Source organism: Babylonia areolata, chromosome 1 (genome assembly GCF_041734735.1).
Source record: "Babylonia areolata isolate BAREFJ2019XMU chromosome 1, ASM4173473v1, whole genome shotgun sequence".
In the NCBI taxonomy this organism is placed as follows: Eukaryota; Metazoa; Mollusca; class Gastropoda; order Neogastropoda; family Buccinidae; genus Babylonia; species Babylonia areolata.
The window spans coordinates 93,463,988-93,487,585 of record NC_134876.1 but is presented as its reverse complement, the minus strand read 5'-3'; the positions used below and the strand labels follow the sequence as shown (position 1 = coordinate 93,487,585).

Below are 23,598 nucleotides of genomic sequence, written 5' to 3'. Positions count from 1 at the left end.
ACCAGCGCGCTCAAATTCTCTCGCTTCCTTGGCATACGCGTTACCTCTTGGTTATCACTCCACACATTTCAAATCAAGTTTAATCAAATTCAATTAGTAGCCGGTCTGCCGACCACCCATTCCGAGAGGTATGGTTACTACTGGTCATAGGTGGAAGTGTGGGGGGTCGGTGGGCGGGGGGGTCGGGGGGGGGGGAGAAAGAAGGGAGACTTGAGGTGTGTATGTGCGGAGGGGGTTAGGGTGGGGGTGTCGGTGCTGACCTGTCCTCCAACTTTGTTTACTTTGGTGTAATCCTCCTCCAATCCTCCTCCCACTGCTTTTCGTCGGGAAAGTGGTATGGCCTGGGACCTGAGGGGTGAGAATACGTAGAACTACACTCGCACGAACGACTGCCGGAGGAAAGAGGAAAAGAGAGACAGACAGACAGACAAACATACAGACAGAGAGAGAGAGACAGAGAGACAGACAGACAGACAGATACTGAAAGAGAATTAGAGAGAGGCAGTGAGAGAAAGAGAGGAGAGAGACATACTTGTTGATTCAGAAAGTTACCGCGAACAGCTCCACCAACTGTGAAGAGAGAGAGAGAGAGAGAGAGAGAGAGAGAGAGAGAGAGAGAGAGCCTGAGAGTGCGTGTGCGTGCGTGCGTGTGTTTGTGTGTGTGTGCGTGCGCGCGCGCACGTGGGTGTGTGTGTGTGTGTGTGTGAAAGAAAGGTCAGCTGCTAAACAGAAAGAACTTGAAACACATCATGGATCTTGACTGTCAGACTCCAACTCTTCTGTTTTTTCTCTCTCTCTCCCTCCCTCTCTCTCTCTCTCTCTGTACCCGCCTCCCTCCCCGACGGCCATCTGTCTCTCTTTCTCTGTCTGTACCTTCGCCCCCTCCACAACCCCCCACCCCCCTCTCTCTCTCTGTCTTTCTCTCCCGTCCCAATTAAATCGTTGTTTGTGAAGTGGGCAAGGAAAAGAAAAATCGCATTTGGCCAACATAATTCAGAGACAATATTAACTCAGGAAGGTAAAAAAATAGCTTCGTTCTGGGGAACAAACACTCCCCCCCCCCTCTCTCTCTCCTTCATTCCCTTTCCCTCTCTCTTTCTCCCTCCCTCACTCACACACACACACACCTGCACACACACACAATCTCTCTCTCTCTCTCTCTCTCACTCTCTCTCTCTCTCACTCGCACACACACACTCTCACAGACACAGGGACACACACAAACACTGACACACACACACACACACACTGACACACACACACACACACACACACACACACACACACACACACCGGCATACCGTCAGAAAAGAGAGGAGAGCAAACAGCGAGCGTCAACGTGCGAAGCTCGTTCAATCCAGCAGGGGACTGCCTCACAAACAGCCTCGCCACCCCTCCACGTTGAAACTAGTTCTCGCTGTGTTTGTTGAACTAACTCCTGTTACTCAATAGTCATGTTCTCTGTCTGTGTCTGCCTGTGGCTTTCTCAATATATACCAACACACGCACACGACCACACACACACACACACACACACATTATTCTCTCTCTCTCTCTCTCTCTACACACACACACACACACACACACACACACACACATATATATATATATATATATATATATATATATATATATATATATATATATATATATAACGCTCATGGTCGATCGGATTAAACTATTAAATCAATCGAACAATGTGAGTTGTCAGCATGGTGAGGCAGGGTGAGCGAGAGAGAGAGAGAGAGAGAGAGAGAGGGAGAGGGAGATTCGTTAAGATGCCGGTTATTAGAGCACATGACCGATAATGAACGATCAGAAAATTTGTCTTCGCAGAACTTTGCAAGTATAAATCTTACATTGTTTTCCAGAGAAAGGGAAGAAGGTGATTTTGAAGTAGTATTTCAAGCCAGTTTGTATCCGAAAATGCATTACATGTCCAAATCATGTCATGTGCATTTCTAAATGCCCTTAGAGCCGCAAGTCAGGCGAGCTATATAAATGCACAAACAGGGACGGAGAAAGAAAAGGAGGAGGGGGGGGGGGGGGGGGGGAGAGAAATAGAGGCGGGAGAGAAAAGAAAGATGATGGACGTGGACGACAGAAAGTCTCAACATGAATATTCAACACCTCAACGCACACTGGAGCAATAATAGCAAACCCAGATAGATGTAATCACTTGCTATGTACATGTTCAGAATGCATACAGAAGGCAAGGCAAGAAGTTTATTTCTTGGGCCACCCCGAGGCTTTGAAACATATACGAACATCTTTCACACACACCACATAAATAACAAGAGTGATGTCAGAAAATACACACACAAAAATCCAATGCGAGCAAACAAACAAATACACACACAAAACAAAAACAAAAACAAAAACAAATCTATTTTTTCCTTCGAAACAGTTATTTTCCCAATCAATATACACAATTTTACTGCAAAGAGACACGTAAAGTCGAAACAGAAGACGTATAGAAGAAACTAGAACATCAAAAACCAGGCAAATGTATAGTCATTTAACGCTCTTGAAACACACGCCTCAAGACACGCTAGGGGCATTTTGCTGCGCCAGAAGCCAGGTAACAATGAAAGGAAGTGATCTTCTTCTTCTTCTTCTTCTGCGTTCGTGGGCTCCCACGTTCGTTCGTATGCACACGAGTGGGCTTTTACGTGTATGACCGTTTTTACCCCGCCATGTAGGCAGCCATACTCCGTTTTCGGGGGTGTGCATGCTGGGTATGTTCTTGTTTCCATAACCCACCGAACGCTGACATGGATTACGGGATCTTTAACGTGCGTATTTGATCTTCTGCTTGCATATACATACGAAGGGGGTTCAGGCACTAGCAGGTCTGAACATATGTTGACCTGGGAGATCGTAAAAATCTCCACCCTTCACCCACCAGGCGCCGTCACCGTGATTCGAACCCGGGACCCTCAGATAGACAGTCCAACGCTTTAACCACTTGGCTATTGCGCCCGTCAAAGGAAGTGATCAATTAAGGTGTGTGTTTGGCGAAAGCAGTGTACGAAAGATAAACTTGAAATTGATGGAGGAGAAAAGGAATGATTCCAGGGGAAAAGGGAGGATGGAGACCCCCTCCCCCGCCCCCGCCCCCCAAAAAGAGCAAAAAAAAAAGCACATTACTATTACTCCTCCTCCTACTACTAATTATTATCATTATTATCATCGTTATCATTATTATCATTATCATTATTATTATTGTTGTTGTTGTTACCATCAATATGAAAATAATGATGATGACAATAACAATGATGATAATAATAACAATAATAGCAACAACAACAACAATAATAATAATAACAATAACGATATAACGATACTACTACGATACTACTACTACTACTACCGATGATAATCATTTTTAGTAGTAGTAGTAGTAGTAGTGGTGGTGGTGGTGTTTTTGTTGTTTCTTGCTATACAGGCCACCAAACAAACTCGAGTGATTCCGACTCTTAGCACTGCCTTCACCCCGCCATTCAGACACACAGACCAAGAGCAACACGTCCCTTCAAAGCTCCCGATCAGGGCATATAATAGCATCCAGTCAGGCGGCAGGCAACACCACACGGGCCTCGTGTCCACAGAAAGGGGTGGACAACGCAAACAGGAACGGACATGGAGGCCCCCCCCTCCGCCCCCCCTCCCCAAACACCACTCCTACTCCTCCTTCCCCCCCCCACCCCCCCGCCACCACCACCTCACCTCACCTCAGCTGCTACCCCGCTGACCAGTGCTGACCGGCCTTACGGTTCACAGCACACATCTGGGTGGTCGGTCACTGCTAATAGGTGGACAGCGTGTCGTGATAATATGTGATGTGACGGACAGACAGACAGACAGACCAACAGATACAGAAAAAATCGGTGTGTCGAAAGAGAGAGAGAGAGAGAGAGAGAGAGAGAGAGAGAGAGAGAGTAGAGAGAGAGAGAGAGTAAAGAGAGAGAAAGAGAGAGAGAGAGACAGAAAGAGAGAGAGAGAGAGAGAGAGAGAGAGAGATAGATAGATAGAGAGAGAGAGAGAGAGAGAGAGACAGACAGACAGACAGACAGACAGACGGACAGAGAAAGAGTGGAGTTTGAACGTTTAACTAAGATTTGCTTCCATAACCAGGGCACAAAGCAAAGCAAATTAAAATGAAGGTACCATTATCATTCACACACACAAAGTCACACACACACACTCACACACACACACACACACACACACACACACTGGGCAAGTGAGCAATGTGCACTGGCCGGAGGACAAGTCCCTCGTCACAATATTACCCCCCCCCCCCCCCCACACACACACACACACATCCCCGCACACATACCTGGTGGATTCAGTCTGCTAAAAGCAAAGCGCGTAAAAAACAACTGGCTTTCAGACTCTTCCATTGTGCTCACTCCACACCCCATCTACCTTCACCACTTTCCCTTCCCCGCTTGATCAGCATCGACACGTCCACTTGTATCGCCATAATTGGTGGGAGTCAAGCGCTGGAAAGCTTGACATTGAGATCGTAGTGAGCACCATCTCATCACACTACGTGCAGACACTGCTTCTCTTGTTTATTTTCATCAGTTTGATTGAATCACAAATCTATACTATTATCTCAGAGGTTGTCAAAAATGCTTCTCTTGTTTATTTTCATTACTTTGAGTCACAGATACCATCATCTCAGGGGTTGTTAAAAATGTTCCTCTTGTTTCTTTTCACCACTTCAATTGAGTCACAGATACCGTTATCTCAAGGGTTGTTAAAACTGCTCCTCGTTTCTTTTCATCACTCTAATTGAGTCACAGATACCGTTATCTCAAGGGTTGTTAAAACTGTTCCTCTTGTTTCTTTTCATCACTTTAATTGAGTCACAGATACCGTTATCTCAAGGGTTGTTAAAACTGTTCCTCTTGTTTCTTTTCATCACTTTAATTGAGTCACAGATACCGTCATCTCAAGGGTTGTTAAAACGGCTCCTCTTGTTTCTTTTCATCGCTTCAATTGAATCAGATATACTATTATCTCACGGGTTGTTAATGTCTATGATTAAAGCAAGCATTAACTTTCCCCACAGGCATCAGGTAGAAAGCACTCCATTTTATTTATATTTTCAGACAAGTGCTACTGATTTATGCCCCAATTCCGTTAAAAAGTGCTATGTTCCGATTTTGCCCAGTTAAGATTTGTCAGTGGTTCGTCTTGTCACCAACTGGTGTTTTTAATTTCTTCTCTCAAATGATATTCATGCATGTTATCTCTGATAAAGGTGTGCTGTGTTCTTTTAAACAAGCATGTCATGTTTTCATTCTTTTTGTTTTTGTGATATTCTGAAGTTGGTTTAAATAATCTTTAATTGTTCAACAGTACACATGATTACAATGCAAACAAAGACAAAAGAGCATCAACAAGCTTAAAGCTTATACTGTGCTCACAACGTTGCACTTCAATTTTAACATGACGGATGATGAACAATATTATCAATTGTATCAAATAACATTCATAAAACAAATAAACCAATAAATACATAATATAGTATAAAAAAAAACCTACAAAAAGCTAATATCAATATTAACATGAGATTAAATGTATTGTCACCAGAGGAATCGGCCTGATAGAAGAGGAACACGAAGAGGGGAAAAACAATTTTAGAAGAATGGTGGGTAAGGTGGTGGGGGAGGGGGAGCAGAGGGGAGAGGAGAAATTCTGACAGATCATTGGCCAATCCATTCAACTTTGAACATTTGGTCAGTCAAATACATCAAACACATATTTGACGAACAGAATCATGTTGTACCCGTTCTTCACAATACTTTCTAAGTTAAAATCTATTTGAATCGGACATAAACTGGTGAACAGTTTGAAATATGAATATATTTGTATGATTTGGGAGATCAGGATCTCCATGCAACAGAGTTTTTACGTGGATGTAGTTTAGAGACAAAGTTAAGATTGTGTTTGCCCGAGCCATATTAAAGTCTTGACAAAATAATAAATAATGTTCAGCAGTTTCGCTTGTCACAAGCACAAAGTGGGTCGTTTATTAAATGTCTGTTGAACATATCTTCTCTTAAATCACTAATCCCTAGACGAAGTCAACAGTGAATGATTTGTTCCTTCCGTTTACCAAAGTAATAATAGCTAGGCACTACAGCATCGTTAGCACACAGGTAACGTTTAAGCTGGCTTAAGGAATTGCTGGTTTTAACATAATCAGGTAGAGAATTCCAGAGATAAGTAGTGAATTGTATGAATGATTTCCGATAAATTTCGGTGTGAAATCTTGATACGGTGCGTTCCAATGACGTGCGTCTATGGTAAGGGTTACTGTCTGAAACAAGACCAGGAACAAGATCCTTTAAGTAATTAGGGCATAGACCGTTAACCATCTTGAAATAATGCTAAAGTTTGTGTCTGTTTCTTCTTTCCTTAAGTATACAGAACTCTGACTCTTGGTATATTTTTGGTGACTTGTCCCACGAACATCTCCAATTATGGTTCTTAATGCTTCTAGTATTCTGAAGTTCGTGTTCTTACTCTTCTTCAGACATGTACATAACTGATGGTCTCAGCCCCATTCTCCTTAACAATAATGTTATTGCCTGTCAGACACGTCAGTATGGTGATATTTAACCAACCGCCAGGCTGGCTAAGTCCCAGTCTGAGTGGCACTGACACAACCAGCTTGTTATGAAGACAACCAGTCCAATACAAACACGCAGACTAAAAGAAAAAAAAAAGAAAGAAAAGAAAAGAAGACTTCTATGAAGACTAGCAACAGCCTGACATGCACTCAGCCAAAAAAAAACCCTCAACAAGAACACACCAGCAATGGACGAAGACAGCCCACAGGGAAACAATGTAACATACCAACTACATGTACCTCCATACCAACGTCAGTTTCTGACATGGACTGAGATGGGGTAGACGAGGGAGGCAGAGGTGAGGGGGTTGGGGGGGGGGGGGGGGCGTGAAACACTGTCTGACGAACAGCTAACTGGAGTGAGCTTCGTGTCCCCAAGGCCCTGAGGAATGCCCACACTGGACTAACAGCAGTGCGGGGAGTAGAACCACTCCGGCGGCAAGCTGGCACCAGGCATACAGACAGACAGACAAACCACACAGTGCCCCCGCCACATGTCTCAGTTTGTCTACACAAGGTAGCAGCGGTGTTCCAATCACTCCCGCAACCTATAAGTGGACTGAAGACAACCCGTACCACCTGGACATCACACTGCAGCAACACACCACAGCGCTGGTACGTGGGAGGAGTGGGGGCGAGGGTAGAGGTGAGAGGTGGTTGGGGTTGTGTGCTGTTGTGGTAGGAGATTAGTAGGAAAGTAATCTGAACCCTACTGTTCAAGGTTTTTTTTTTACTTTTCTTTTCTTTCTTTCTCTTTCTGCTCTCCCCCAACTATCCCACCATGTTTTCCCCCGTACCACTCTCCCCCTTACCCCAATCCCGGACTATGACGGCGTGGAAATGGGATTTGTCGTCCAGCCGCTGTTTTGGTAACAGCAGTTTTCAGTTGTCAAAAGGAGAGCGGCCTTGGTGGTGGTGGTATGCGTGGACTCTCACTGAGTTCAATGCCTTAACCCCTCCCTCGGACCTCCCCCCTTCTTTCCTCTTTCCTTCCCTCCTCATCTCCCAACCTCCTCAATCAGAAAGCTTATATCAATTCATATCGCAATACATGTATATTATGCACAACCTCCTCAATGAGAAAGTCTTATATAAAGTCCTATCGCAATGTACGTTTATAATTGTGTATCGACAAACGCTAAATATCTGAAGGGTATCTTTGTTGGTAAAAGTTTAAAGACCGAACCATGAGCTTGATGCGTCGGGGCTGAGAAACATGAATTTATAAAATAGTTGCTGTAGGGTAGAAGGCGGTTGTGGAATATCGGGCCGGGGGGGTGGGTGGGAGTAAGGACATGGGGGGTGTGGGGGTGGGGGTGAGGGAGTATCGAGCTGCCCCCAGCTCACAGTGCTGTGCGATGATGATGACAGGACTTTCACAGTGATGTGACGCTGACGGAACAGCTGTCCGTGGGTGAGGGGTGTACCGGACAGATTTGTGCTTCATCGGTTCAGAAATTAATCACGTCCGTTTGGGATAAACTGGCCTTGGAATGACATTTTCTGTTAGGAGCATGATGCGCGCGCGCGCACACCCCCCCCCCCCCCACACACACACACAAACACAGAGAGAGAGAGAGAGAGAGAGAGAGAGTGAGAGAGACAGACAGACAGAGACAGAGAGAGAGGGGTAGGGGGTGTGGGGGTGGGGGCGGTCTGTTAAAACGCAAGCAATGACAACAACATGTTACTGTTTACGACCAAAGGCTTGGAACTGAGATAACTGTCCTAAAGTAATGAGGGACCTTGGGCGTAAGTTAGGCCCGTGGCCTGTGCGTAAGAGCCTGCCCTTCGGGTCCGAGGCCTATGGTACGATACGTGGTGAGGAGGTTTGAAGGTGAGTGAAGGAAGGGCCGGACCCACGGAGTAAAGGGCCATCGCTGGGTCAGTGTCAGCAGAGAAATGGATGGGCGGGGAACCAGGGGAATGACGTTGATGAAGAGGCGCGTGATGAGGGTGGGGGTGATGATGGTGGTGGTGGGTGTGTCAAGCCAACCTGCCAGGTGTTCTCCCCACCCTCCCCCTCCCCCCAAAAAAACATCTGACACTTAGTATGACAGTATGTCGCTGTTCCGCCACTCCCCTCTTACACTTTGCCTGACCTGCAGGACAGGACAAGACAAGATTTGGTTTATTAATAAAGAAAACCGGACAAGGCAAGGCAAGATTTGGTTCATTTAAAAAAAAAGAAAAAAAAGAAAAAGAAAAAAAGGACAGTGTCAGATCTGGTTCAAGAATGCGGGGTAGAACTAGATTTGGTTCATCTAATAAAACACGACCAGACCGGACATGGTTCACTGGGGGATAAAAAAAAAAAAAAAGAAAAAAAAAAGAAAGAAAGAAAAAAGGACTAGATTTGGTTCATATGAAATAACATAGGACAAGATCACATTTGGTTTGGAAAAAAAAAGCGACAGGACCAGATCCGATTCACTAATAAAACGGGACAGAGCCCAACGCTTAGCAAAAATCACAGACTGACATGAGCTTATACAGTTGGGCCAACAGCAAAGTGAGAGTTCACCAGTTTACCTCCGATTCAAATAGATTTTAGCTTAGAAAGTATTGTGAAGAAAGGGTACAACATGATTCTATTCGTAAAATATATGTTAGATTTATTTGACTGACCAAATATTCAAAGTTGAATGGATTGGCCAGTGATCTGTTAGAATTTCTCCTCTCCCCTCTGTTCCCCCTCCCCCACCACCTTACCCACCATTCTTCTAAATTTTCTTCTTCTTCTTCTTCGTGTTTTTCTTCTATCAGGCCAATTACTCTGGTGATAATAAATTAAATCTCATGTTAATATTGATATTAGCATTATTTTACTATATTATGTACTGTTTGTTTATTTGTTTTATTTCATTATTTCATTACTTACTGTTTATGAATGTTATTTGATACAAGTCATAATATGGTTCATCAGCCGTCATGATAAAATTGAAGTGCAACGTTGTGAGCACAGTATAAGCTTTAAGCTTGTTGATGCTCTTTTGTCATTCATTGCATTGTAATCATGTGTATTGTTGAATAATTGAAGATCATTTAAACCAAAGTGAGAGCTGTGTGATCAATGCTAGGTTTCTCCACTGGAGTTGGAAGTCATTTGCAGCTTAGTCTTTTGTGAAGGACTATGACTCTCAAAGTAGGCCCAGGAGGCAACGTTGCACTGGCTCTCAATGCTGCAGACTTGTCCTTTGGGAACCACCCCAACGCCGACTGTTCTAAAACCCTCTTGGTCAAGAGAGTGGGGGTGTCTCTTGGACAAGACAAGTTCAGGAAAGCGGGACAGGACGAGGCTTAAATTGATTTCATTCAACAAACAGAACCATATTTTTTGGTTCAGTCAACACAAAAGGACAAGAACAGATTTGTTTTCTTTCAAAACAATCGGGAAGGATCAGATTTGGTCATTTCAACGAAACAGGACAGGACCAAACCTGGTTCATTCTGCAAAACAAGACAGGACCAAAAATAGATCTGACCCATTCCACAAAATAAGACAGGGCCAGATCTGACCCATTCCACAAAACAAGACAGGGGCAGATCTAACACATTCCACAAAACAAGACGGGCATTCCACAAAACAAGACAGGGCCAGATCTGACACATTCTACACAACAAGACAAGACCAGATCTGACCCATTCTACACAAGACATGGCCAGATCTGACACATTCTACAAAACAAGACATGGCCAGATCTGACCCATTCTACACAACAAGACATGGCCAGATCTGACCCATTCTACAAAACAAGACATGGCCAGATCTGACCCATTCTACAAAACAAGACATGGCCAGATCTGACCCATTCTACAAAACAAGACAAGACCAGGTCTGACCCATTCTACAAAACAAGACATGGCCAAATCTGACCCATTCTACAAAACAAGACCAGATCTGACCCATTCTACAAAACAAGACATGGCCAGATCTGACCCATTCTACACAACAAGACATGGCCAGATCTGACCCATTCTACACAACAAGACATGGCCAGATCTGACCCATTCTACAAAACAAGACAGGGCCAGATCTGACCCATTCTATACAACAAGACATGGCCAGATCTGACCCATTCTACACAACAAGACAAGACCAGATCTGACCCATTCTACAAAACAAGACATGGCCAGATCTGACCCATTCTACAAAACAAGACAGGGCCAGATCTGACCCATTCTACAAAACAAGACATGGCCAGATCTGACCCATTCTACACAACAAGACATGGCCAGATCTGACCCATTCTACAAAAGAAGACAAGACCAGATCTGACCCATTCTACAAAACAAGACATGGCCAGATCTGACCCATTCTACAAAACAAGACATGGCCAGATCTGACCCATTCTACAAAACAAGACAAGACCAGATCTGACCCATTCTACAAAACAAGACATGACCAGATCTGACCCATTCTACAAAACAAGACAAGACCAGATCTGACCCATTCTACAAAACAAGACAAGACCAGATCTGACCCTTTCTACAAAACAAGACAAGACCAGATCTGACCCTTTCTACAAAACAAGACAAGACCAGATCTGACCCTTTCTACAACGTTGTTTCGAAGGATACTGAGCTGCTGTGCCAAGTCTCTACAAAACGTCTGGAACAATCATTTTACTGTCCCAACAGACTGAATTCACCACGTTGATGAAACGACACTGGGACTATTAAGTCTGCCTTTCAAAGCACTGTAGTCTGGACCCATGTCTGCTTCGCAAAGTGTCTCGTTTATTAAACAAAGACGATACACATAATTTACTCATGTTACCTCGTGTTAGAATGTATCCATGTGTGTGTGTGTGTGTGTGTGTGTGTGTGTGTGTGTGTGTGTGTGTGACTGAGGCACAGACTGAGAGAGACAGAGACAGACATAGACACAGAGGGGAAAAGACTGTGAAAGAGAGAGAGAGAGAGAGAGAGAGAGAGAGAGAGAGAGAGAGATGGACTGAGAGAGACATTCACCAACGATTTCAATACCCACTAATCAAACAACTTTACCACACAAATAATAACGGTCGCTTTGAACAGGGGAAAAAAAAAAAAAATGCGGAGGACGTTTTTTTATGATGTGTGCTGGTTAATGTACAGACACGCTCACCGACCCCAACCCCTCCCCCAACCTCCCCCCGCTCCCTCCATCACCACCACCACCACCACCCTCCCAAGTCCTTTCTGGCCTTCCGTGGGCCAGGTCGCTGAGGACAAAGTAAGAGGAAAGAAAGGAGAATGAAGGCAGTTCCCCCCTCCACACACCCCTCCCCCCTCCCTGTCCCCCAATCCCCCCCACACACACCCTCACCCCCTTATTTCTTCTCTCGTGGACAACAGCTTTTTACGTGCAGAACACACAGGGCCAAACAAACAGAGCGCGGATTGAAAGGGAGCCAGCAGGGAGGCACGGGGGAGGAATTGGCCAGAGGGGCCAGTCATTCACACACATTATTAAACAGGAGGGTTTTTTTTTCTTTTTCTTTTACTTTTTTTTCTTTTTCCTTCTTGCTCTGCCAATGAACCTGACTGTGGCTTTAAAATGTCGATCCGTGGCAGTGTGTGTGTGTATGTGTGTGTGTGTGTGTGTGTGTGTTTGCATGTGTGTATGTGTGCGTGTGCGTGCGCGTGCGTGGTGTAGTGGGAGAAAGGAATTTCACCTTGAAAGCCACATTCCTTACCGCCCCTTAGAACGCGCAACGAACGGGAGGAGGGGTGTGTGTGTGTGGGGGTGGGTGGGGGGTGGGGGGGGTCTGGGGAGACAGATGAGGAACCAGGGCGGGCGGGCGGGATAAGGGAGGAATGGGGGGGGGGGGGGGTAGAGGGAGAGAGAGGACAGGAGAGTCTGGGGGGAAGGTGGTGGTGAGGGGGCACTGTACCCTACCTGACAGTGACACCTCCCCCCCCCCCCTCCCCATTTGTCCCTAAGGATGTTTCGGGCGGTGGCAGCTGTCTCGTCTCTTCAGATCAACTTTCAATCTTGCCACAGAACTGATTAGTCTCTACAGATAAAATAGGTGTGAGTCTTTTTGTTTGTTTGTAGTTTTTTTTTTTTTTATCATCGGTTGTTTGATCCGTTGACCGAATTTATCCAAAAACACTACCAAGGGCATGCATTGTTCCAAAATGATAATGAGACGTTGATACAATACTCATTTGATAATACCCAAAGGAAGTTTGGTAACATCTATCAAAGCAAGAAGAGAAAGGCCCACAGCTGCCCAGAAGTTACAGCAACTGTTTTCGTTTAGGTTTTGTCTCGTTTGGACACAATGCTTTTTGCATCAAAAGATTGTTTTACCGCACCGATAAATCACTATTTTAACAGATGAATAACTAACATGCAGTAGTTGTCTCAAAGTGTTTCATATCAACAAACATACAAATGTAGCCTGTCATGCGAATCTTAAAAAAAAAAAGAAAAAGAAAAAAAGTTTGGCATGACGACTATATTAGAAGAATGGTTTAAAGAATACCAGCGAATCGTTTCACATCTCTGTCAAATGCTTTTTTTTTTTAAACTGACATTTATCTTATGTTCTCCATCTGTAGTCCTTTTTCTGAAGAATATACGAGAGAGAGAGAGAGAGAAAGAGAGAGAGAGAGAGAGAGGGAGAGAGAGAGAGAGAGAGAGCGAGAGAGAGAGAGTGAGAGAGAGAACTCGGAACTCAAAACGTTTTTTATTCAAGGATTAAGATTTTAGGCATGGCCCATTCTTCCAATCTGTCCTTGCTAATCTACATCAGTTACAATAACACATATATATATATTTAATGGAAAGGGGAGAAAGAGAGAAGAAAGAACAAAACAGAAAGAAGTCCTGCAGAAGTAATATCTTAAAGAACACACACACACACACACACACACACACACACACACACAGATGGATAAGACAGAGAGAGAGAGAGAGAGAGAGAGAGAGAGAGAGAGAGAGGGAGAAATATGTCATAGTATCGACATCCGGATGACTAAAGCCATATTGTTGTTATCATCAAATCCACGTAGACAGTTGTAATTAATACTAAAATTACTACTACCATCACCAATATCACTTATACAACAGCTATTGTCACCACCATGATGGAATGAAATGAATATATTCATGCATGCACATAAATTAGAAGATAATGAATGAAATGCAAACAAGCAACAAAACTAAGTGAATGTAATGAAAACAGGACAGAATAAGAACAAGTTCAAAACAAGAACAAGGAGAAACCATAACAACGGATCCAATAAGTATTCTATAAATCCCCTCATTGCTCCTGCCAACGCTCGCTTCTATATCTGAGTCATTTATGGTTGGAAGGGTTGAAGATATTTATGGAGATTTGACCTGAAAGTTGGTATAGAACTGCTAGTTTGTATGTGTACAGGGAGTGAGTTCCATAAAGATGCACCGGAAAATGCAAGACTTGTTTTGAACATATCAATGCGGGTGCGTGGTAAAATGTACTTGTTCGAGCAGAGAGAGAGCACACACGCACGTATCTCTCTCTCTCTCTCTCTCTATATATATATATATATATATGTGTGTGTGTGTGTGTGTGTGTGTGTGTGTGTGTGTGTGTGTCCTTTCTTTCTCTCACTGTATATACTCGCTTGCGCTTGCGCACTCAATCTGCGCTGCAACACGTCTGTCCACTAAAAGTAATAATATGCGAGATATAACTGAGTGTGTGGATGGATAAACCCGTGAAAGAATGAATGGGTATAAAAAGAACGTGAATGGGTAATGGTGAGAGGGTCTGGCCATAAAAGTGTCTGAATGGGGAAATGCATAAGAGAATGGGTACATAAAAAGTGTAAATGTTGACCGTTCTGTTCACTGCAAAGAGAAGTTTAGTATGCACATCAAACGACAGCTATTTGGCTCATCGGGTATTCGTACCACTTGCTCAGAGAAGCAATCTCATTTAAGCAAAGAGCAACCCCCCATAATTCGACAGGGACCTCTTTTTGATCATTAAGATTACGACTCTTGACGACTAACACGAACATCAACTAAAAGGTTCAAACCAAAAAGTTTGAATGAAATACCAGCCTAGAATTCTCTTAAAGTGGAAAAACACCAGCCGCGACCCAAGAGGCCCAGTAATAATTATGTGATAATAACCCATAACTAAAGGACTGAAAGTCCTCAATGAAAATCGCAATGTTATAAACTGGACCATAGACACTAGAATGAGACACTGGTGTTTATGACTGGACGCCGTACCACAAGCTTGAAGGACTCACTTTATTAAGGTAGGACACGGTATAATCGAGTTAATAACACATCCGATATTTGATGTCCTGGTTTTCCGCAAGAAAGGGGAAGATGCATGAAAAAAAAAAAAAAAAAATCTGTGTAATTTTTCGCCTTCAACAAAAACGTACGTATTGCTCGGGGGAAAGGCAATTATTATTATTATTATTATTGTTGTTGTTATTGTTATGATGATTTTACATTTAAAACTTTCATGATGATAATCATATAATTCATTAGTCCACAAATGTTATGAAACTGTATCGGTTTCATTTCCTATTCATTTAAGTATATTTAGTAAGGATGGTGACTATAATTTACAGCTAAATTTAGAAAATCGCATGACTTGGGGAATCTTTCTAAGTTAGCAGTGTAGGTGAGGCCTTCTCAATAATGGCGGGGATTCAGGTGAGGTGGGTCAGTTGTGCGGATGTTATGAGTGATTGGTTAGATCAATGGACTGTTTTACTGGTGACGATTTAGACGTTACAACAGCACGTGAAAAGCCGTTGATAGGTGCTGTATAAAGTAACATAAATCCTCCTCCTCATTCTTCTTCTTCTTCATTATTATTATTATTATCATGTTTATTGTCATTTTCACTGTTATATTCTTTACGCTTCTTCTTCTTCTTCTTCTTTCCGTGACACGGCCAACATCGACTTGCGGATGACTCTGTCGTGGTTCATGCATGCTGGGTATTTTCTTGTCTCCATAACCCACCGAACACTGACATAGGTTACAGGATCTTTAACGTGCGTATTTGATCTTCTGCGTGCGTATACACACGAAGGGGGTTCAGGCACTAGTAGATCTGCACATATGTTGACCCAGGAGATCTGAAAAATCACCACCTTTTACTCGCCAGGCGCCGTTACCGAGATTCGAACCCGGGACCCTCAGATTGAAAGTCCAACGCTTAAACCACTCGGCTATTGCGCCCTTGAAAGAAGACATAGATGAAAAGACTGGAAGACGAGGAAGCAGTCAAGCCGACAGAGAACCATACAGACATATAATGATATACAGACAGATGGATAGACAGACAGACATAGAGAGAGAAGGGAGGAGGGGGTGGGGGTGGGGGGTGGAGGACAACAACAACGACAACAAAAAACCCAAACATACAATCATTTTCATGTATTGTACTCGATGACGCAAATTTCCCATAGCGCCTCCCAGGAAACAATACAAGTACACCATCATCTACTTATACAAACAAATAAATACATGAAGACTATGAAATAATTGATTAACATATATGTAGACAGCAGACATACAGACAGACAGACAGAGACAAGAGAGAGAGAGAGAGAGAGAGAGAGAGAGAGAACAGAAAAAATAGAGAGGACAGTAAAAGAGAGAGGGACAGTATGCCAGCGATAAGTATAGACAGATATAGTTACTAGATAGATAGTTATGTAGATATATAGATAAACAGATAGACAGACAAACAGATAGGTAGACGTGTCTGCAGACAGATGTATTGACAAGAATCGAAACATTTGATTAGATTCACAAAAGAATTGATCAAAAATTACCCGTCGCTTTTGAATTGCAAGACCCGAAAATTCGAAACGCAAAGCAAGCAAGAAAACAACCAATCGACACACCGAGACAGACAGACATAGACACAGACAAAGCCAGACAGACAAACAGACATACACCATCATACACACACACACACACACACACACAGACACAGACACACACACAACTCTTCATCATGACGGCAGTGAGGGGAAAATCCCACAGTGTATGAACAGTTACGACAGCAACAGTGAAGAGAACAAAGACGACGGACATGTCGAAACAAAAGTTTGACTTCTTGTTGCTCGATTCTTTTTTCTTTTTTTTCTTTTGTTTTTTTTCAAGACTTTTGTCTCCTGAAAACTGTATCACGTCTTGCTTTTTGAATTAAAACGTTCACACACACACACACACACGCACACACACACACACACACACACACACACACACAGCTCCTGTTTTTTGTTGTTTTTTACTGAACGAGTGCGCGGATATTGTGTGCACATTTATATGCGGTGTCAGCGTGTACTGACCAGCACGTGCATGGTTTTATTGAATAAAGTTTGTTTTTGACAGGTGTTATCAGTTTACATTAAAAACAACATCAACACTGAATGAACGGACGTATGAAGGGAGAAAGAAAAAAAAGGAGGAGGAATGAAGAAATGAATTAACACACAAATAAACAAACGAATAAACAGATATATTACCGACACAGTCAGACAGACAGATAGCTATCGATAGAAATAAAGAAAGAAATACGTCCGCTCACCGTGATTTTTCAACACCGCGACTGATGAAGAAAAAAGAGTTACTCAACACGAAATGATAACTGTCAAGTTCGTTGTGACTCAAGCGGTAAACATGCGTGTTTGAATCCTGTTCTGGTGATGTCTAGCTACTGGAGTTAAGTTCTGTCTTGGTTCGTCCGGCACAGCACTGTGACTGACCGACCCCCACACTGACCACACGTAGTGTAGCTGGCCGTCCACCCCACAGGGTGGACTCAGTCCGTGGCCTTCACTTCACCACCCCTTCAGGTATCAACACGCTGTCCACAGTGGCTTATTCTCACTCCGCGCTGTTCACACTGATAGCGCTGGCTGACACATACCCAAACGAAAACGTGTGCTTAACCTACATCTAGAGGTGTGTGTGTGTGTCATGACAGTTAAATCTGCGACACATAGCTGTGTCATGCCAGTCAGGTGACACACTTCCACTCACACTGTCATGTCACATCAGCTCCATGTACTGGGCCGTAGTTCCCTCCGCACAGCGCACATCCTAACTCCCTTATGAAGCAGAGCAACGCAGATCTATCGACAACTTCCTTGCTCGTTCAGGCGTGAAAACGTTGTTCATCCTCCGTACAAAAAACACGTTGGCGAAAAAACCCACCAACAACACAAATCACGACTTGCGGAGTGAGGAGGAAGACACACAGTCGCCTTCCTCAAGTTACCTGCAAGTGCAGGTAGGCAGGAGGCAGAGTGCCAGACAGGACGCCAGGGGGACAGCTCACAGACGAACGCACTCAGGGAGGGGGGCATGAGGGTGTGTGGCCAGCGCAGTCGGGGTGTAGTGGAGAGGTGTGGGGAGGAACACGAGAGGTGGACTGAGCGGCACACGGCACGCGGGGCTCACTGTACTGCTTTTGTCGGGGGCTGGCCGGGACGGTAGGAGGCAGGCAGACAGGCAGAGAAAGCCACAGTCGGTGTGTGTGTGTGTGTGTGTGTGTGTGAGGGGAATAGGGAGGAAGGTGCTCGGACCCTCTCCCCAAAACTCACCGCCACAATGTTGAGGGAACAAACTGGTTTGCGCGCGCGTCGGTGTGCGCGCACGTGTGTGTGTGTGTGTGTGTGTGTGTGTGTTTACGGTTGTTGCTGTTGCTCGTGCTGTTTTTGTTGGTGGGGGAGAGAGAGAAAGAGAGAGAGAGAGAGAGAGAGAGAGAGAGAGTTAATTCTAAATTCTTGAGACTGAAGTTTTCTACAACGTTTTGAAGTCAAAAGAAAAATCAAACCAGCGGTTGCACATTTGATTCTATCAATCAGAACAAGAAAAAAAACAAAAAAAAAAACAAAAACAACGAAACAAACAAACAAAAACAAACAACAATAAAACAGACAGTACAGGCCGAAAGGAGGAAAATAAAGTGTTTCGCACCACTCAGTCATTGTTCGTGCGATTCAGTATCAACTTGTGTACGTTGTTGTAGCTATAGGGATCCAAGAACACTCGCGGCTTACTGTTCTTTTTAGGCTATCTGACCCCATTGTGTCCCTTCATGTAGACAACACAGACGGAAGAACGCAGACACACGTGGGGGATATGAAAATAAAGCAACATAATCATGCAATCCCCGAACAACACAGCTGCTAACACGTGTGTCTGAGTGGAAGTAAGACAATAAAAACATGTAGGCAACATGGAACACAATTATACACGGGGGCGATAGACAGAGAAACGTAAGTAGACGTCACTTAACAAGGTACTAAAGGGGCACCGAGGAAGGTAAAAAAAAAAAGAGAAAAAAATGTAGAAGTAACTGAACAACAGATGTGATACGGGAGTCAGTGGTGAAGGAAAGGCACTGAACAACACAAGCACTGACGGAGATGATTATAAAGATGTTAAGGACAGGGACAGTGAAAAACCAGTGACAGACAACTGGGAGTCAGGACTGAATAGAAGTACCCCGTGGTGACTTGCTGCAGTCAGGGGCTGCCCTTACCTCGTGCTGTTTCCTGCACACCTGACAAGACGAGTGTCCGGCAGCACTAGCGTGGCGACTGATCCACGCCAGGTCACCCACAGTCAGCACTGCCAGATAACAATCATATACCTGTCACAGCAAACCGATAAAAAAAGCGATACTAATGAAACGATACAAACCGATACAATATGACACGAAATGGGGTGTGTGGGTGGGGAGGTGGGGCGGGATGCATAGCATACTCTGCCGTGTATAAGTATCATGCGGTATCCATTCACTTGGAAAACGATACAGCTATAACAGTATTGTGTACGGTGCATGCTGTCCGGCGTGCAATATCCCCGACACGTGTGGACGTCCATGACACACAACTGTACAGTGAAATGTGTGCATCAGTTCCAGTGACAGACACGTGAACCACATGTCACAGCAGTTACCTGCTCCAGTGATCCGCGGTGCGAGTATGACTGTCCCTATTGTCCCGTCCTGTTTTCCCTGGCAGCAAACCCACAGCAACAGATGACATCGTTGAACCTGACCTGGTGGCCAGAGACAGAAATGGACAACGGTTACAGCCAGCATCTCGTCTCCTGTCCCATTCCCCCTCCCCTGACCCCCATCCCCCAACAACCCCCACCTCCTCCCCTCAGTGCCGACGACAACTTGACCAGTCTGCCCATGACAGTGACACTCTCCCTCCCCCTACTGACCACTGACCCAGTCCCCTGTCCGCCTGACCGGAGAAGAGACAATTAGCCGTTGGCTACACCTGATGGATAACATCAGCTCGTGACCTGAGTCATTCCCCGTGCCTCACCAGCAGCAGGCAGCCAATCACGGTACCTGGAACACGGGCTGCTGTCTGTTCGCCGTCTCGCTCCACTGGTCATCAGGTGTGATACCTGGCTGCTGTTTGGCCGGCCTTGGTGATTTGTCAGGCCTGCCTGGCTGACCCCGATGAAATTACCGCCCCTTGTAAACCTGTCAGCGGTGGGCAGCCTACACTCATCAGCAGTACACCACTGGCAAGGAGGCTTACTGGTTTGCCCGTCACCAGCCGCAGGGAGGGAGGGAATGATGGAGGGACGGGGAGGCTGAGAGGAGCAGAGTGGCTGAACTGATGGTCGGGACTCATGTCCTCTAGCGCCATGACAACCAAGACGGGGCCTGGGATGATACTGTACTGTGACAAGTGGGGGATCATCCGATAGCCGCACTCCTTTCACGCCTGATTTAGATATTTGAGAAGTTTTATATATCATGTACTGTACGTTTGCAGGCTTATGTATATAGAACTAGAACCGTCAGTTCACAATTGTACTACTTCATGCTATCCTGCCGCCCACAAGCCAGTTTTTCTTGTGTTTTTATAAGGACATTCATATGATTTTATTGATTGATTGATATGTACCGTGTCCACGCATTTTCCTGGACAGCGTCAGTCTACGGCTTCTAGTATAAAAAAAGTATTGTGAACAGACATTGATTAAAAAGATAGTTTCAACAATCAATTCTATATATAACTCTATGCTTCATTAGAATAGAATAGAATATGTCTTTATATGTGTACCGGGGTCACAAGAAATACTGGGGGGGATAGTACATAACAAGATACGAACATAAATCGAAAATCACACACAAACACAGATACAGTAGAAATAAGATACACACAAGTGCTTATCAATATAAAAACTTGTGCATATTCACGCATGCACGCACTGCACACACACATGCATGCGCGCACACACACACACACACACACACACACACACACACACACGTTTGAACAGAAGCTGCGTATTACATGTAGATGGATCTGATGACTAGATATTCAGGTAGATGGTTGTTGGTTGCACAATTCTATTTATCACACTGGATTTGTTCGAGAGACAGGGCATTGACTGCTTTGGGGAAAAAGCTATTGGCGAAGCGATTGGTTTTCGTCCTTATACTTCTGTACCGTCGACCAAAGGGGAGCATCTCGAAAATCCAAAAAGCTGGATGTGATTCGTCCTGGCTGAGTGATTTTGCTTTTTTGAGTAGCCGCTTATAATATATGTCTTATAGAGAAGGTAGATCAGCCCCGGTAATCTTTTTACGATTCTGTTAAGGGCTGCATCTTCTGCCTTGGAAATGTTTCCGTACCAAACAGTAATAGCAAAGGTTAGCACACTTTCAATGACTGCTCGGTAGATATCAACCATGATTTCTCTTATAATTCCGAACTTTTTGAGGCGCCGAAGAAAGTACAGGCGCTGTTGTGCTTTCTTAACAATTATTTCCGTATTTTTCTCCCATTTCAAATCGTTGGAAATGATCAGTTCGAGAAATTTAAAATCGCTGATGATCTGTACTTGCTTGTCTTCAATGACAAGTGGTAAGGGGTCAGATCTGGTCTTCCTGAAATCAAGAATTAATTCTTTGGTTTTTGATACGTAGAGTTCTAAGTTGTTGTGTACAAGTATTTGGATTGTTTTCTCGGAAAGACAGTACTGAATTCTCCCTATACATATTGTCTCAGTACCGCTTGCTTGGAATGAGAAGCCGGCAGAGAAAAAAGTTTGTCTGAACAACAAAATGTCCACATGACAAACTTCATTTCATGATCTTTTTGTCAACACACTTTTGTTGACTCTATTTTCCTCAACAACACGTTTTGCTAGCCCGAAACTTTCTGACTCTTACTGATGAGAAACTCACGTGACGAAGGAAGAACGCATTTGAACATTGCGAAATGAATGGCTTATTTTCTGAGAAAAAAAACACAAAAAAAAACACACAACCAGTATTGACAACGTTATAATAAGTCATGTAAAAATAAAATATAACGACAATAAAGCCGAATGTCTCATTTTTGACTGGTATTTCACATTGACACGCACACGCACGCACGCACACACACACACACACACACTCTCTCTCTTTCTCTCTCTCTCTCTTTTCCTCTCTCGCTCTCTCACACACACACATACCACACACGTGCACAGAGAGAAAATGAGAATGGAAAGAGAGACACAAGCAAGAAACAATCATCACGCCATTTAGACTGGGGGAGGGGGGAGGGGTGGGTGGGGGGGGGGGGGCGAGGGAGGGGGGAGAGGGAGGAGAGGGAGGGGGGGATGTTGGACGTGGAAAAGATGGAACTCTGACAATATATCAGTCAAGTTTTTGAGCGTTCCCGCTGTTCTATGGGCACAAGCCGGTTTCCACACTTTTTGCCATCACTGCTGTCAGTGTGCAATATACATCAGCCAGACTTCACTGTGCAAAACTCATCAGCCACATAGCTAAGTGGTTAGCCTGAGGGATTAACGACTGGGAGTTGGTGGGTTCAAATCCCTCAAAACAAAATACATACATACAACATATTTCTCTCTCTCTCCCTCTGTGTGTGTGTGTGTGTGTGTGTGTGTGTGTGTGTGTGTGTGTGTGTGTGTGTGTGTGTGTGTGTGTGTGTGTGTGTGTGTGTCTGTGTCTGTGTGTCTGTGTGTCTGTGTGGAATCTTTGGCACTGGGCCGACTCCATCTCAGAGATGACTGTGCAATAGATGCAAATGGGAAGTGAGAATCACACTGTCGTGCGTCACCCACTTCTCTGATTGGTCTTCGGAAATGTTCCCGCGTCAGGCTATGTATATCTCGGTCGTGCAAGCGTAGAAAGCCCGAGAAATGATACCCCCAGCAACAATATAGGGTCTGTTCTGGAATGTCGTCTTATGAACGTTAACAGCACTACCACATGAACTGCCGGACTAGGGTTGGCACTGAGATGACATCAGAAACTGAACTCATGCAACAGACTTTTATAAAAAGGGAGAGGTTGGTCGGGAGGGGTGGTGGTGGTGGTGGTGGTGGTGGAGCAGATGGGGATTCTGGAGGGTTCACTTCCGTCCCAGGCGCTCACATTGAGGCTTCATGCTGGAAGGCTGACGTCAATGTGTGTGTCTGTGCAGTGCTTGGTCTTCTTCCTCTGGTGTAAAGGCCTAACTACATGCTGTAGACACCAAACAGAACACCAGCAATGATTTATCAAGATTAAATATGTTTTCGTTCAAATCAAAAGGCCTCCTGACTGGGCTAGAACCGCACGATCTTTGTCCGGACGGAAGTCTCCGTTTCATTGCTTCTGTTATTTGTCTTGTCTATTAGTACTGCTGTTTATTCAAGAAACCATTGTAATGAAACGAGCTGCTGAAAGGCCACCATTTTCAAAGTTGTACACGGATTCATTTTGAACTCTGGGCGATTCTGAATTCTCAATAACAATTCTGAGAGGGAACGCCAGACCTTCTGCAAATGAATATTGCCACCACGACTCCCACTCTCCCTCTCATCCTTGCTTCATTGTATCACTTCGCATACTGTTTCCCTTTTAGATGTTTTATCATTGTATCACATCACAGTTTCCCTTTTAAATACTTTATCTTTGTAACTTTGTGTCTCTCCGTGTATTCTT

At 44.3% G+C, this 23,598-nt stretch overlaps 1 protein-coding gene across 2 annotated transcripts in view; it reads right to left on the bottom strand.

Moving 5' to 3' along the window:
• Window positions 1-19,682, bottom strand: part of LOC143294203 (uncharacterized) — a 30,973-nt gene extending 11,291 nt beyond the window's left edge. Inside the window, exons 1-2 of one of the 2 annotated variants that reach the window (XM_076605642.1) lie at window positions 19,581-19,682; window positions 19,162-19,250 (exon numbers count right to left, since the gene is read on the bottom strand). The gene's annotated coding sequence lies outside the window, so the exon portion shown is untranslated. Of the gene's footprint in view, window positions 1-17,199; window positions 18,054-19,161; window positions 19,251-19,580 lie in introns of those variants that run through there. The other variant, XM_076605637.1, reaches the window with a different exon arrangement.
• Between the last annotated feature and the right edge of the window lie 3,916 nt (window positions 19,683-23,598).